Source organism: Marmota flaviventris, chromosome 9 (genome assembly GCF_047511675.1).
Source record: "Marmota flaviventris isolate mMarFla1 chromosome 9, mMarFla1.hap1, whole genome shotgun sequence".
NCBI classification, from domain to species: Eukaryota; Metazoa; Chordata; class Mammalia; order Rodentia; family Sciuridae; genus Marmota; species Marmota flaviventris.
In genome coordinates this window covers 108,834,578-108,851,511 of record NC_092506.1, presented here as the reverse complement: position 1 = coordinate 108,851,511, position 16,934 = coordinate 108,834,578, and the positions used below count along the sequence as shown (strand labels likewise).

Here is a 16,934-nt window from a genome sequence, read left to right as displayed (position 1 = left end):
GAATATTGCCTATAAGACCAGTTCATTGTAAGAACAGCATACTTAAGTCTTCTTGGCACCAAAAAGGTTCCCACATATGTCGTTGGTGGTTCTGCTCTGGAAATCTCTGGACTTCTCTCAATGTATCCTTTGGCTGTTTCTGTACTGTATACTTTACTTGTAACAAAGTTTGGTGTATCTAAATGGTTTGAGTCTTGTGAGTTCTTTTACTGATTAAATATGTAAGGTAATTAACTCATAATAAACTCATTAATAAATGACATTTGAGCCCTAGAAGTGGATGAATTTGTTCCAGAAAATTGTATGGGATGGAGAGATAAGAAAAACGACGTTGGAAATTTGAGGAACTTCATTCAGTATTTAATGATGGATGGGGAGGAAGCCATAACATCAGGAGGTAGATAAATCAGGCTTGCACATTCCTGTTTACAGAAGAGAAAATCTCAGGTTAAAAACATTTGGACTTTTCAAGGCCACACAACCAGTTACTTATGAGTTCCAAGCCTGACTTCTTTAACTATAGCCCATTGCATATTGGTTAAAACTAGTTTTTTGAAAATAGTTCCCTAGAGAAAGCTTTAAAGAGTATAGCCAAATGTTAAAGGGAGGTTCTGTGGCTTTTCTGACCAGTAGAGATGTTAAATAGCAGAGATTCTCCACCATCCTGCAATTAGGGTTTCTGAGACATCTCTGCCCAACAGGGAGTGTCTATCACTTTATTCAAGATTTGTGAACCTTCAGGTTTAGGACTTATTTAAAAAAAATCAATTGACATTCCCACTAATGCCTAGAATAGCCTCCCCTTCATCAAACTGCCTTTCAGTAAGGCCATGTTATCTTCTTGCATTTTTCTCCTGTAGCACAATCTTGGAACATCATGTGCCCTTAACACACCTTGAAAGCATTTATTTTACATTGCTAGTGCTGGTATAATTTGCTTTTTTATAGCACATATATTCCTGAGATGAATGTCACTTAAAAATGGATTCCTATTTTAAGAGCCCCAAACTGTGGGCTATGTTGAAACTGAGCTCTGGGCAGCTCTTAACTTCAGAAGGCTTTGCAGCTCTTTCTGTCACGGAGTAACTTTCCTTTGCCAGTCTTTAAAATGACAGGAGGCTTCTTTTAGTCAGTAAGAATCTTGATCCTGGAAGTTATGCTCAATAGGCACACATCACCTAATGTCACAGAGTCAGTATTAGCATATTTAAGTGTCAAGATGGGCACAGTGGAGTATGCCTGTAATCCCAGAAATTTGGGAGGTTGAGATGGGAGATAGGAGACTGCAAGTTTAAAGTCAGCCTTGGCAATTTATCGAGGCCCTATGCAACTTAGAGACCCTTTCTCAAAATAATATAAATAAATAAATAAATGAATGAATGACAAGGGATGTAGCTCAGTGGTTAAGCACCACTGGATTCATCCCAGTTTAAAAAAAAAAAGCCCAAACACAAAAATATAGTAAAACTAGTTTTGTATAATCTACATTATTACTTGTCTTTTGGAAATGGGAATACCACATAGCAATTTATAGGAAATCTCTAATGAGTTACTTCAGTATTTGAAAAAAATAGATGTATCTCTGGATTTGTCAATTTTTGAATATGAGCTATTGAACGTATTTACATTTCTCTCTAATGAACTTAGTAAATATTAATGAGGAATATATGCATTCATCATTGTGTTAAATATTGGATGTGTAAGTTAAACAGTATTTGAACATACAATTGACTTGCCTCTAATATAATTGAGAATGAGGTAATTTCCTGAGCTTCCCAACATAAAGGAAAGACAAATGTTTAAGAAGAAGGAAATGCTAGCCTGATTTGATCAATATAGAAAGTACATATGAATCAATATGAATCAAATTATCAAAATTTGCCCCTAAATATGTACAATTATTATACACCAATAAAAAACTATAATATTCCATATATTTAAAAGAAAGTAAAGGGCAGAATTTGACCAAGTGGATTTAAAGAGATACAAGGGAATAAGGGCCTTGTAATGCTTTATTAATTAAACACTTTGATAGTGGGCATTCTTGACAATCATTTATGCTGGGTGTTAGGTGTCTCTGCTTAAAGGCAGTATTGCCCAGGCCCAAATGGTGTCACCTTACTCAGTGTGTGATGGCATTAGAACCCAGGTTAGTTGGCTGCAGAGTTGCCAGGGCCACCACCTTTGCCTTTTCTGAAACAATTTCTGTGAGTTTCCTTTTCCTCTTTTGTTAACTATGGATGATTGTAAATTTCCATCCTTAACCCTTGGCTTATGCTTTCTCTGATCACCTCTATTATATGATTTCTTAATATATGTCTTGATATTTCCAAGCTCTGATCTCACACTGACAACTTAAAAAAAATGTCAAGTTAAAAAATTTTAAAGCTTTTTAAATTGGCTTAATATTTGTACTCATTTATGGGGTACATTATGATAATTTGATATATGTATACAATGTGTAATGATCAAATTAGGATAATTTGCATTTCTCTCTCCTCAAAAAGTATCATTTGTATGTGTTGGGATCATGCTGACAGCTTTTTACTGACCATTTTCTCTTAGATGCACTTTGAGGATCTGGCAGTTGGGTCTAAACTCTTTTTATTTAAACTCCTTACTGCCCTTTTTTCTAGGTCTCGGGATTGATGTTTTAGTATCTGTTGACCCTTAGTTTCTCCGCTCTATTCTTCCCTCTGATCATTAATCTAGCAGATCCTATGACTCTTCCACTACTGCAACCAATGCCTAGGACCTGAAGAGCCCAGGTTGTCTTAAAAAAAAAAAAAACAAATTTGATTCCTTCTATTCAAGGAAGTGTTCTTGTGCAGACAATAATATCCACTTAATAGGGTTTTTGTGACAATTACCTATGTGTAAAGCACTTAACATAGTTCCTGGCGTGTGGTCAGCATTGCAGAGTATAACATATTAATGGCAGTATTAGTATTCTTAAATCCAGTTTATGTATTTTTAAGTACGATAAATTTGTACTTTGTATAGATTACTAATCTTGTATAAATGATGTAAGTAAAACTTCCAAAACAGTGCTTGGTATGTAAGTATTTAATATGTTAATTACTCCCCAACATAGAACTCCAAGCTCCCATCCAATTCTAGGATTCTATTTTACACACATGCATTGATTATACCCAGATTGGTGTATTTTTGAGTCAGACACTTAATAAAAGTTAATCTAGATTTAGTATGATGCAGAATGAATAACTTGTGATATATGCCTTCTTGTGCACTGTTTTAGTCAGCTTTTTGACTGCTGTGACTAAAATATCTGACCAGAACAATTTTAAAAGAGGAAAAGTTTATTTGAGGGCTCACAGTTTCAGACATCTTAGTCCATAGCAGGCTGGCTCCATTCCTTTGTGGCTTGAGGTGAAGTAGAACATCATGGTGGAAGAGTGTGGCAGAGGGAAGCAGTTCACATGGAGATCAGAAAGCAGAAAGAGAGGTCTCCACTTGTCAGATACAAATATATACCCACAAACCATGCCCCAATTCCCATCTCCTCCAGCCACACCCCACCACTTCAGTTACCACTCAGTTAATCCCTAACAGGGGATTAATTCACTGAGAGGGTTAAGACGCTTACAACCCAATCATTTCTCCTCTGAACTTTCTTGCATTGTTTTACATGTGAGCTTTAGGGGGACACCACATCTAACCCATAAAATGCACCAATGATGGCCATTTCAAATGAAGACATTTGAGTTGCTGTCTTTTGTCTCTATTCAGTTTTGATGAGCTCTGAATGAAACTTGTGACTGGCATTCTCTGCTGTGTAGGGATGGTTGGGGCCCTTGGGGCCAAACTCATGAAGTCTGAGGGATCATACACAAGACATTATATTGCCTTTACCTGTCACAAATGCGACAACACAAATACAGTGTAATTAAAAAAAGAGAAAAAAGTAGGAATAAATAAAACAAAGAAGCACCATAGAGAAATTCAAGTTTTGGAAAGAGGGCAGTTTTGCAACAAAAGGAACGGAGTTAAGAATAGTTCTTCCTACACTGCTTCCTGCTTGGGCTTCATCTGCTCCGTAGGGAACATGACTTTAGTGAAGCCCCAGTTGAGAGGATTTTGAGACATAGTTCCCATGGCAACAGGCTCTAAAGTGACATAAATCCAGAAGCACTTTTCTTGGTTGTTCTATCATTCTAACAAGAATCCTCTAAGGCTGCTGGAGAAAAGTCAACTTCTTTTAATGAAGCCTGAGTCTTCTTTGCTTTCTGTGCCCCAAGGAACCCCTTTCCTGTGGTGCTCATTTCAGATTGATAATTAATGAAACATTTTCTTTAATTGTGTGTTGATTGTAGTGGGACTGAGACCAGGGATTGGGATTTATCACCGAGGCAGTGGCAAATTTCTAAGTGTAAATTTACACTTGAGACCTCTTGCTACTGAACAGCACCTCAAATATAAATATATTCCACGTGTGGGGGAATAGCAAACTCTGGTGTATATGCAAATGTCACTCAACTCTCATACACAACAGCGCGCGCCAAGCACACACACACGAAAAATGTAGGGTTATAATTAACTTGCCAGGTGAAGAACAATCGGCTGTCAAAATGACTCTTATAAGCCCAGTACGTTATGACTCCTGATCCTGACCAAAATGTATTTCTCATCAACTGAGTGCTATATGAAATGTCATTATTAGAGACTATAATTTTTGCTAAAGATTTTATCTTCATTTAAAAAAATGCCTGGCAGAGGGTATGCATGGACCACATGTCCATGAATTTGTGAGGTTCTTCCAGAGAATGGAAGGTAGAACATTTGGGAAGAATGTTTGGCAAAGAGGAATTTTTAGAGATAAGAAATGGGTATACACCATACACACACACGACTAGAGGCTGTAAGGAAAACCTCACCTGACTTCAAAATTTGGTGTTTTGAATATGGTATGGTGTAATAGAACATGAATATTTGAAAAATAGGAAATTGGTGGTGGGGCAGGAAGCAGGGATAGAGTAAAATATTCAAGGACCCTGAGACTGTCTGTGGATTCAGCTACGTGGGAGAAACTGGCCTAAATTGAAGTTTGGAAGAAGAAAGCATTGTTTCAAAGTTCCTTTGACATTTGTCCCAGATCTTCACCCAATAAGTCCTTCTTTTGCTTCTTTCAGTCTCATTTAACACAATTTTTTTCTTCTCCCAGTTCCTCCCTAAATTAAATACATTTTACATTTGTCTTATGTATATTTTTGATAACATTTACCAAGTCTCTTCCACACGGCATCGTCTCTGCTAGGTTCTTCTAGTCCCTCGATTTAATCTGACCCTCACAATAGACCAGTGTGTTCTCACCGTCAACCCCATTTTGCAGATGAGGATGTTGAGAATCAGAGATTGTTGAACATATTGTGAGCTGCTGTGAGCCAGGTTTTACATTTGGTTCTGAAGATGTGAAAGTGAATAAATCTAGTTGTCATCTGTCATAGTTCAAGGAGGAATCCAGACGTCCCAGACAGTAAGAGGTCATGAGGAGCTGGAGCTGGCCTAAGGACCAAGTGCCACAGAGTTTTTGATTTTGATTCATCCCTTTAGGGTGTGAGCTGATAGCAACTTGAAATTCTACGCCTTTGGCAATTTGGTAGGGCATGCTCCGGACACAAAAATTCTTTGTACTGTGGAATTTCAGGTTCTTGCTGAATTTAGTGATTCATATTTTAGTTTTCTGACCTGGAATCAAGAGCTTTGAGTGAGACTGTTTTTTTCCCCAGTAAAGTAAGGAACATTTTGTTCAGACCTGCTCCAAATATTGTTTTAAGAATACCTCAGTTGGGGTTTCCACAAAAATTCCTGTTGGAGACAAGGACTTAAGTGTCAGTAGCTTATATTTAGAAGGGATCCTAGGGAGAAGAACCGGTGAAACAGGGAAGGAGAGAAAATCAATGTGTCACATGTTCTTGCTTAATGAGAAATTTAGGGTCAGTTCCTCTGAGGACCTTCGAGATACTACAAAGTATGAACCACTAGAAATACAGATGAGGGGAAAATTTACCTTCTGGCTCCCAGGATTGTTGTCTCCTTCACACTTCCAGGTTTGCACATGCATTTTAATGGCTGAGCTAATTCTCATATATATATTTCTCATTGTGACGGCAGAGAAGTCCTAGGGCAGAAAGCAGGTGATAAGAGGTTACAGTTAAGATAAGTATAATAAGTGTGTTCTGTTTGGCTATACTTAGATGCAGCTTGTTCCCATAGTGACAATGGAAACCCCAAAGATAGGGTGAGTAATATAAAAGGAGGCATAAAAGATGTCTAATGCAGAGAGCTGGGTGATGGGACCTGAACTCAGGGCCTGGTAAAAATGTTTAGAGTATGAGCCAAGGGACCACATGGCAGAACCAGAATTATGTGATTTATAACATGCTGAAAAGCTTAGAAAGAACTTTGGTTGTATTTTCCTGGTACTTGTTCTGAAAGTCCATCTATGTCCCTTATATTGCTGGAGCTCTTAGTTAAGACATCATGTCTAAGTTATAACTAAATATAGCACCAGGGGAGGGGTACTCTTGCATCAAATAATTGATACATGATAGTCCATTAGATTCACTGGTCTCCTTAAGCACGACTCTCACTACATCACTCTTACGTTCAATATAGTCACATTGCATACTTGTTTCTTATCATAGCATTCAAATCTTTCCCCAGTATGGTCCTGGAGTACTGTTCCAGGCCTGATACCCAACTGTGGCCCTTAATTCCATGCTGTGTTTCAAAAAAAGTAAAGGCCAGGTAAGCTTTTTCCAAGACAATGTAACTGGAGAGGTGGGAGGTCCATGTTTAGAATAGTTTAGAATATAACTATACCACCAAACAGTTCTACAACTGGTGTGGCCCCAATTTTCCTGTTGAAAAATAAAGGGTGAAAGGATTAGATAGTGAATCCTAGACTGGTTACATATCCAGATCACCTGGGGAAAATTTAGGTGAGAAATGTAGATTATAAAGTTCCAACCCTGGAGATTCTAATTTATTATGTTTGCATTGAGGCAGCAAGCAATTGACTTCTCCTCCTCCTCCTCCTCCTCCTCCATCTTCTTCTTTGGAGGAAAAACTTTTTAATAGGTATTACTATTTTTACAAACATGCTGAAGGATCATGCAATGCTGCCTGCACTGGAAGCAATTATGGGCCATAATAGTCTGCATACTCCTTTGCAACTGGTCTTGTGATGGCAGAATCTTGATCTCACCTTTATTGTTTACTATGATGTCGCGACCCCTTGCCCGCAAGGAAGACGCAACACTCGGGAATCTTCTTTCAGCAGTTTATTCAGGTCCCTGATATTTCTTATTCTTTCTTCTTCTTCTCTTCTCTCTCCCCGGATGCCCCTCCCAGCCTTAATAAAGCATCCCAAGCCCCAATGCAAAGCTGCCGCGTGGAGCTTTCTCACAGGGTGGTGTACAGGGTGGTGAAAAATCATGTGCCAACTCTCTCAGATAAGGAGTTGTTTGTCACATACCACAGCGGAGCCAGCGCCATCTCGTAATGGCGACCATAGTCTGCAGAAACGGCAGAAGCGGCTCACCACAGTTCCCCCTTTCTGTTTTATTAAAACAATACAGGCGAGAGTAGAGGTCCTATCCCACTGTGCAGAAGTGGCTGCATAGTATGGCTCAGTCCTAAGGAGGGCCCTTTCCCAGACCCGAGGCCATATCAGCCGACGCCTTTTTTCGTGGGGCGGGGCGTGGACGCGTCTAACCCGCATGCAATAGGACATGCTCTCCTTGAGGTCCACGTCAAGGATCACTCAAGTGCAGTGCCTTGCCTCGCATCCTGTATCGTGACGATGGTGGACGAAGGGGGATAGCTGAGGCTGAACTGTGGCTGTATTAATGACAAACAAGTTGACAGCACCCTGAAAGAAAGGCACGGACTTTAAAGCGATAGTAAAGCACTAGTGTGGAAACCCATCTGCGTGCAATGGCAGCAAGACCGGCAGAGTGCAAGGGCTTTCCAACACTAAGAGAATAACAAGGAAAGTCATGTCGATCCCAGTGCAATGTTATAATAACTTGGGGTGCAACGACCATGACAAAGGTTTACTGTTTAAGATGCGCAAGCCAGACTTGAGGTGAGTTGCCATTTTCTAAAGCTGCAAGAGCTTGTATGATCATAGCCTTTTCTTGTGCATGGCGAGTTTTAAGGCGACAGAGAAACCACAAACAAAGTATAACACTGAAGCAACACATTGCACCAAAAATGCCTACTCCCACCCACTCTTTGAAGAAGGAAAAAGCAGAAGATATCCAATCGGTGAATTGACCCAAAGTCACTGGTTCAACACGGGTACTGTTCAAGACAGCAATCTGAGTTAGTTGAGACTGGATCAAGTTTTCTGCTGCCATGGACCAATTTCCGGCCAAATATTCGCCAATGATGCGGGAGGCATTCCTGGAATCATTAAATCTGACAGAGGTTATGTATAAATGTGCACGTTGATCAACACAACCCAAAAGCACCAAGTCAGCCAATTCTTCTACCTGAGCTTGGAGTAAATCTATCCTTTGGTTGGCAGCTAAAATCCCTGACAAAATATGTTGATTAATTGAATTTTGGGATTCAAGTATAGTGGAAGTTTGTTGAACAACTTGATTAATGGTGGCAGCAGTTTGTACTTGACTGGCCATGGCTACTCCAGCTGTTACTGCTGCAGCAGCAGACACTGCCACAGCTGTCACTATAGCTGCCGTAATTCCAAAATCTCTGCGGACTCTAAGTAGCTCAACAATGCGGAATTTATCTGGGTCCGCAGTGACTGGGATTGGGACAAAGGTTGGGATTTTCATAACCACTGCTACAGTCCAAGAACCATTCCAACACTCAGATAAGAGACAGGTAACACTAGAACAATCCAGCATCCCCGACGAGGTATTATTAGCCAAAAGGAGCAAGAACGGGGATTGGACGCAGACCATTGCAGGAGGCAATGTAGCATTATATAGCAAAGAGTTGAGCGAAACAGATGTGAGCCTATTACCTCGTTCACTTTTCCTAACAGTGCCAGAAACATTAGCCAGCCAGCTTTTGGCTCCCAGCAATTGAGCCAATGCAGAAATATCAGCTGAAGCCCCCTTCTCATTGGAAATCAGCCATTGAAACCAGGACCAACCTACTCCTGTAGAGGAGTTGGCACTATGGTTAAAATTATAAACATACCTCTTAAGAGAGGGGGAAAAGGAGAAACCCTTAGCAACTTGAAGTTTCTCCCAAGAATGATCCTGACAAGGCGTAAATGTTGGGGGGAAACCAAGATTAGGGGTACAGTAAGGAGAGGCCTTGAAATGAGTGGCATTGTAAGTACTATTAGAAGAAGGAGGCACTGGGATTAGTACCTTGGAGATCATAGCCAAGGTAGTTATGTTTAAAGCAGAGCTATTTACAGGGGTCCCTGAACCTGATTGCTTCCCCGAAACTACTTGGCTCAGTACGGCATTAATAATACTCCCTGAGACCTGATTGGACCGCAATGGGTCCTCCCAGTTAGTCAAATTTTTGGTCTTAAGGCTAATGCAATTAGCGTTTCCAAGGCTGAAACAAAAAACTCCTGTGAGATTAACCTGAGATTGATTAAAAATGCTCTCCACGTCCCCTCTAGGAGAGGCACAGGGAGCAGACATCTCACATGAGGTAGAGAAAAGAGTGGGGAGGACACTAGAACTACCATGAACAGGCATCGGCATTGGCCAAGCCCGTGCCACTGCCCACCACTGCATTGGTGTCGTCTGTGCCATCGGCACCAGCACCAGAACCAGAGCACGTAGCAGAGTGAAGATCCTCATCACAGGGTTGCTGTGGTATCTCTTGTTGCTGGTCGGTTGATGTCAAGACTCTTCTTGTCAGGCGTTCAGGGACCCACAACGGCTCCGTGCGATCCTGGGGAAAAATACATACAGATCCTCGTGCCCATGTCAGCACGGGGTCGGGGCCGTTCCATTGGCCTGTAAGAACATCCTTCCACTTAACATAACCAATCACAGAGGGCTGAGGGGACACATGCCTATCAGCCACAGAGCGACCATGAATATCCAAATTTAAAAAATTAATGGTAAAGAGAGCTAAGGACAGGCGTTCTTTAGGAGTGTGTTCAGCTCCTATTCCCCCTTTTTGTTTTTGTAAAGTTTCCTTTAAGGTGCGATGAGCACGCTCAACAATGCCTTGTCCTTGAGGATTGTAAGGCAGACCATGAGTAAGTTGCACTCCCATGGTAGAACAAAAGGATGTAAATTGTCTGCCAGTATAAGCAGGTCCATTATCAGTCTTAAGGGATGCAGGAGCACCCCATGCTGCCCATGCTTCTAGGCAATGAGTGATAACATTACGTGCCTTCTCTCCCGACAAAGCAGAGGCATGAATAACTCCAGAGCACGTATCAACAGAAACATGTACATACTTGAGGTTACCAAAGTCAGGTATGTGCGTCACATCCATTTGCCAGACAACCAATGGTTTTAATCCCCGTGGGTTCACTCCATAAGTAGGGGGATGAAGAAATGTGACACAATGGGGACATTGTAATACTATCTGACGAGCATCCGCTCTTGAAATGGAAAAACGCCTGCGCAGCGTTAAAGCATTAACATGGAAATTGTGGTGAAAAAATTTAGCCCCCTCTAAGGAGGAAGCCAAGCATATCAACTGGCCTCTAGTGGCTGAGTCTGCACAGGCATTACCCTGTGATAACGGACCAGGAAGAGAAGTGTGAGCCCGTATGTGCATTGGATAAAAGGGAGCAGTGCGGCTACAGATAAGTTGTTGAAGCTGATTAAAGTAAGCAGATACATTATGGGCATTACTAATAGCTCCCACGGCCTCCAGGACTTTGAGTGCTTGTACCACATAAATGGAGTCCGAGATAAGATTAAAAGGAAAAGAACACTGTTTAAAAACCTCAATAACAATTTGCAGTTCAACCCATTGTGGATTACCAGGAGCAAATTGATGCTGAACAGGGGGAGAATCATTAATTACATAAGCTCCCATTCCAGACTTGGAACCATCAGTGAAAATATTAACAGCCCCCGGAATTGGATTGGGTGAAGTTACCTTAGGGAAAATGATGGGATGTTCTTTAACAAAATGGAGTAATGGATGGGAAGGGTAATGATTATCAATATCCCCTTGAAACGAGCAACATAGAATAGCCCAGTTGTCTAGAGTAGCACACAAAACATTAAGTTGAGCCTTAGTATAGGGTATAATAAGAGAAGAAGGTGATTGTCCGAAAAATTGAATGCTTTGGTGAATCCCTTTAAGTGCTAATGCTGCAACAGCATCAGGATAGTATTCTAAAGATTTTCCTGGGGATATATGTGGGTGGATCCATAATAAAGGCCCATCTTGCCACAGTACTCCAGTAGGCTGCCGCATAGTGGCAAGCACACATAACTGGAAAGATTTATCACTTTGGAGCCTGCATAGAGTAGCATGTTGTATAGCTTCTTCTACTGTTATAAGGGCCGCCCTAGCCTCTTTGGTGAGGCTACGAGGAGAAGCAAGATCTGGATCACCCTTAAGGGTAGCATACAAAGGCTGGAGCACACCATTAGGAATATGTAAATATCCCCTTATCCAATTAATATCTCCCAGCAGCTTTTGAAAATCATTCAGAGTTTGGAGATCCTGAGTTCTTATGGTGATTTTTTGTGGTTTCAGTTTATCATACCCAATTATTGCTCCCAAATACTCAATAGAATTTCCCGTTTGAACTTTTTCAGGTGCAATATGTAGCCCATATTGAGCTAACAGCTTTACTAAGTCTTTATAGGCCTCATTAACTATCTGCTCTAACTCAGCGGCCAATAACATCATCCATATAATGAATAATCTTGATGGAGGAATACTTATGTCTGAGAGGTGCGAGTGCCTTCCCCACATACATCTGGCACATCGTGGGACTATTAGCCATTCCCTGCGGCAACACTACCCACTCAAACCTAAGATCTGGCTCCTCGTGGTTACACGAGGGAAGGGTGAAAGCAAAACGTTGTGAGTCTTTAGGATGCAAAGGAATAGAAAAGAAACAGTCTTTAATGTCAATAGCAATAATATGCCAGCCCTGAGGAATAGAGGAGAGCAGAGGTAGCCCTCTTTGAATGGGCCCCATAAGTTGCATTTGAGCATTAACTGCTCGTAAATCATGCAGTAGGCGCCACTTTCCTGATTTTTTCCTAATAACAAATATGGGAGTATTCCATGGAGAAGTAGAAGGTTGGATGTGACCCAAGTTTAGTTGTTCTTTGATTAAATTATGGGCCGCTGCCAATTTAACCGAGGGAAGAGGCCACTGAGGCACCCAAACAGGCTCCTCGGTGAGCCATGTTATGGGTATTTGAGCCCCAGTGGCCCCTAGGAAAAACCCAGACCAAATCTGTTAAGCTTTTGATGACCTTGCACAGGATGCCTACACCCCTGTAGGTGTTTTCCTAGTCCTAGACCTGGCCTATACCCCATATTTTGCATAATCTGTTGAGACACCGGAGAATAGTCATTACTAAGAGTGAACCCCATGTCTTTCATCAGATCACGACCCCATAAAGAGATAGGTAAATCAAGTACATAAGGCTGAAAGGTGCCATTGTGTCCTTCTGGGTCCTTCCAAGATAGATGTCTACAGCTGATTTGAGGGGCTTGGGCATATCCCAAACCTCTTAGTGATTGATCTGAGAGCTGCACCGGCCACCCCTTTGACCAGTCCTTTTGTGCTATTATACTACGATCTGCTCCAGTATCTAGCAACCCCAAAATTGATTTGCCTTCTATGGTTAAGTTTAAAGTAGGACGGTCATTCATATCTAAGGACAAATAAACAGAATTCCCTCCAGTGATTCCAATCTCATCACTTGTCCTTGAAAAGGAATCAGCAGGAAAGCGGGTATGCAGACTGGGTAGAATTAGCAATTGGGCAATCCGGTCTCCTGGGGAAATAGACACAATACCCCTTGGAGCTTCCACCATAACCTTTACTGATCCTACAGTATCAGGACTAATGACTCCAGGAAAGACATGAAGACCTTGTAATATAGAGGATGCACGTCCAATTAGCAAACCTACAGTGCCAGGTGGTAAAGGCCCTTTGAATTCAGTTTCCACCAATTGGACTCCCATCTTAGGTGTTAATACGAGTCTGGAGGTGGAACAGAGGTCCAATCCCGCGGCACCTGTAGTGGCTCTCCGCGTCTCATGGGATGGCGTAGAGATGGCCATGTCTCGGGTTTGGGTGTGACATTCTCCATTGCCCCATATATTTGTGGGCCCTGGGGTCGGGGGCCCCTTCGGCCGTTTTTTGGCCCAGCTGAAACAGGCTGTCCATAGATGTCCCTCACTGATCTACACTCTTTTGCCCAATGCTTCCCCTTTTTACATTTTGGACACAGCCCCGGTTGACGAAGGCCATTGGAAGGGCCACCGTGAGGGGGTCCAGTAAAATTATCTTTTTTAGGACATTCACGTCTGAAATGACCAGGTTGACCACAATGGAAGCATGTTCCGGCACCAGGACTGCCCCCTTTTGCCATCCGAAGGACAGCAGCTGCAAGACCTGCATTAGTTAAAGGTCCTCCAATCTCTCTACACACTTTCATCCATGCTTCTATGCCCTTATTTTTATAAGGAGTGATTGCTGCTTTACATTCCTTGGTGCACTGCTCAAAGACCAATTGCTTGATAAGGGGCATGGCTCTATCAGGATCCCCAAAAATCTTTCCAGCGGCATCCACCATCCTTGCTACAAAATCTGAAAAGGGTTCTGTAGGGCCTTGTAGAATCTTGGTCAAATTACCAGACACCTCTCCTCTATTTGGAAGCGACTTCCATGCCCGAATGCAAATGTTGTTAATTTGATCATATGCCTCAAGAGGAAATCCTGTCTGTTGATTTGCAAATCTTCCCTGCCCCAAGAGCATATCCTTGTCCCAATGGGGATGTCCCGCCGCATGGTTTTGGGCGGCCTGCTCTATTGCGCCCTCTAGCACGAATGCTCTCCAGTCCAAATATTTACCCGGGGAAACGCAAGCCCGAACAAGGCTAGCCCAATCAGAGGGAGTCATACAGTATCTAGATAGATTCTCCACCTGAGTCAGTGTGAAGGCGGCATCCACCCCATAAGTGCGTACAGACTCCGCCAGGGTCTTTACAATTTTAAAATCTAAGGGTTCATGGACTCTTCCCCTGTTGTCATCCTGAAAAACTGGATAAGCAAGACCCATCTCAGCGTGAACAGCCCTCCATGTTTGGGCATGGAAAGCTCTCCCCGAAGTGCCCCCACCATACGGCGGTGGATCCGGGGGATCGTTCTTCCTGAGCCCTTGTTTCTTTTTGTTCCCTTCTCCTATAGCTAAACTCCCTAGCTGACAAGACAGCCTCCCGAGCTCTTCCTCCTCATCCTCCTCCTCCTCTGACCCACTTTCGCATGGGGGTGTACGCAGCGTACTGAGATCTGGGTACAACCGTCTCCTCCCCCGTTTCATGCTCCGCACACTCCCATCCTCCCGAGTCACTTCGCTTTCTGCCGTCTCCGACTTTTCCTCATGTAATCGCTCTAAAACCTCCTGTCCTTTAGCAAGTGCTTCCTGGCATCTGCCATCCGTGAGGCAACCACGGACCATTTTCCAAAGGGGTATCACCCCACCCTCTAACATGCCCTGCTCAGAAGCAAAGTCAAGATCTTTGCCTAGTTTATCCCAACTAGGGACAGTAAGGCTGCCCGAAAATGCAAACCACGGTGCAGCGATATCTACCTTCTGTAAAAATCTCTGTAAAGTACTATGTTTCACTTCCAGTCCCTTGGAATGTAACAGGCCATCTAGGGCCAGAAGAAGCGGACTTGAAGATGCGGCACCCATGACACAACAACAAAAGAAATACAGACAGCAGAAACACACTGACACAGCGAAAGAAACACAGAAAACGAAAGCGAAAGTAGAAGCGAAAGTACACGGTGCAGCTGCAATAAAATGCAAGGCTTCCTCTTTCATTACAGAGGAACTGCCCCGCTTTAGTCGCGGATCCCACTTACCTGGGACTAACCCCGCTTTGGTCGCGGATCGCACTTACCTGGGACTAACCGGTGCACCACCCCTGACTGCTAAAAGTTCTGGTTCCCGGGTTTCGGCACCACTTGTCACGACCCCTTGCCCGCAAGGAAGACGCAACACTCGGGAATCTTCTTTCAGCAGTTTATTCAGGTCCCTGATATTTCTTATTCTTTCTTCTTCTTCTCTTCTCTCTCCCCGGATGCCCCTCCCAGCCTTAATAAAGCATCCCAAGCCCCAATGCAAAGCTGCCGCGTGGAGCTTTCTCACAGGGTGGTGTACAGGGTGGTGAAAAATCATGTGCCAACTCTCTCAGATAAGGAGTTGTTTGTCACATACCACAGCGGAGCCAGCGCCATCTCGTAATGGCGACCATAGTCTGCAGAAACGGCAGAAGCGGCTCACCACACTATGACCCATGAATTATCTTCAAAATAAAGAAATACTCCATCTTTTTTTTTGGTATGACTTTTGTTGTTGAATTACCACTGCTATATGCACCTTCTTTCTGAGCTCTGGTTTGTCCTTCTTGACTGTGGCCATCATCATGTCACCCACACCAGCAGCAGGAAGTCTGTTCATCTGTCCCTTGATTCTCTTCACAGGGATTATATACAGATTTTTGCTCCTGTGTTGTCAGCATAATTGATAAGGGATCCAACCAGAAAACCCAAGGAAATCCAGAATTCTGCACCAGAGGATCCATCAAGTCCTCGGTTCAACATCTTGAACACCGGAAAAGGACAGAAAGGCCAATTGACCTCTAATAAGAATTTAATTATCTAATTCAGTTGTATAACCAGGATTAGATGATTTTTTTTAACATTGCTCCAAATCCAAGAGTGAGAGTTAACTGTCATTAAGCTCAAGCAAGGCTCCCAGATCCTGTGGCATTGAGGAGATAAATTTTGTCATAATAGAGGGAAAAGGAAAAGAGCCAAGTGTGAAAAACAAAAAGACAAATGTCCTGCTGTCCTCTGAGCCTCATTATGAGGGTCCTGGAAGATGAAAGGAGCAAGGATGAATAATTTGGGCCATCAGAGAGAATTCTGAGAATTTATCAATTTTGAAAAAAAACTATTCTCAGCAAATGGGAGTTGTTCTTTAATATTAAGCTCAAATTCCAAGAGGAGATGTTTTATCCTTTGCAGTGGTATTGGGCAATTTATGTGATGAATTGAAAATTAAGTGGTATGTTGAACACTCTTCTTTGAACTTGAAGAGCATTTTATTTTTAAGTTTTTTGGATCTTATTGTATTCTTTCACATTTTTAGTTAGCTGTTATGCATTTTTCAAGACATTGTTAGAGCTTTGAAGGCAAAGACTCTATGTTATGTGTCCCATTATCTCCCAATGGGAGAGAGTAAAAACAATTGTAAAGAACACCAGGTTTTTGAGTAAGATGGGCCTAGGTTTAATAGGACCTTAATAATTTAACATCTGGGAAATCACTTACTCTCTAAAATGGAGATGATAAAACCCAGCTCATAGGATTTAAGGGAGAATTAAAACGAAACATTGCATGAACAATGATATTGGATCCTGGTGTGCTGATGTCAGTATAAAACTGTAGGTTGAAAACAGTGTTTGGTACATTAAGTGCTCAATGAATCCTAAATTATTATTTTCTGCACAATAATTTGCATATTACTAGATGCTAACTGAACAAATATTTTATGCATCCAAAAGCTCATTCAAATATTATCAAGGGTATAAGCAAAAATTCCCTGTTATTCAAGTTAATAACTAGGACTTTGATCCCAGGGGAACCTCCAATTTTCTACACCTCATCAGGTCCCCAGGACTTCAAACCCAGAATAAAACTGCTGTCTCTTTGCAAGCTGGAGAAGAGGCTCCGGGCAAAG

General features: G+C 42.2%; 1 pseudogene; it reads right to left on the bottom strand.

Moving 5' to 3' along the window:
• Nucleotides 1-7,132: 7,132 nt before the first annotated feature.
• On the bottom strand, nt 7,133-15,793 carry LOC114100654 (large ribosomal subunit protein uL14-like; annotated as a pseudogene).
• Nucleotides 15,794-16,934: the final 1,141 nt, after the last annotated feature.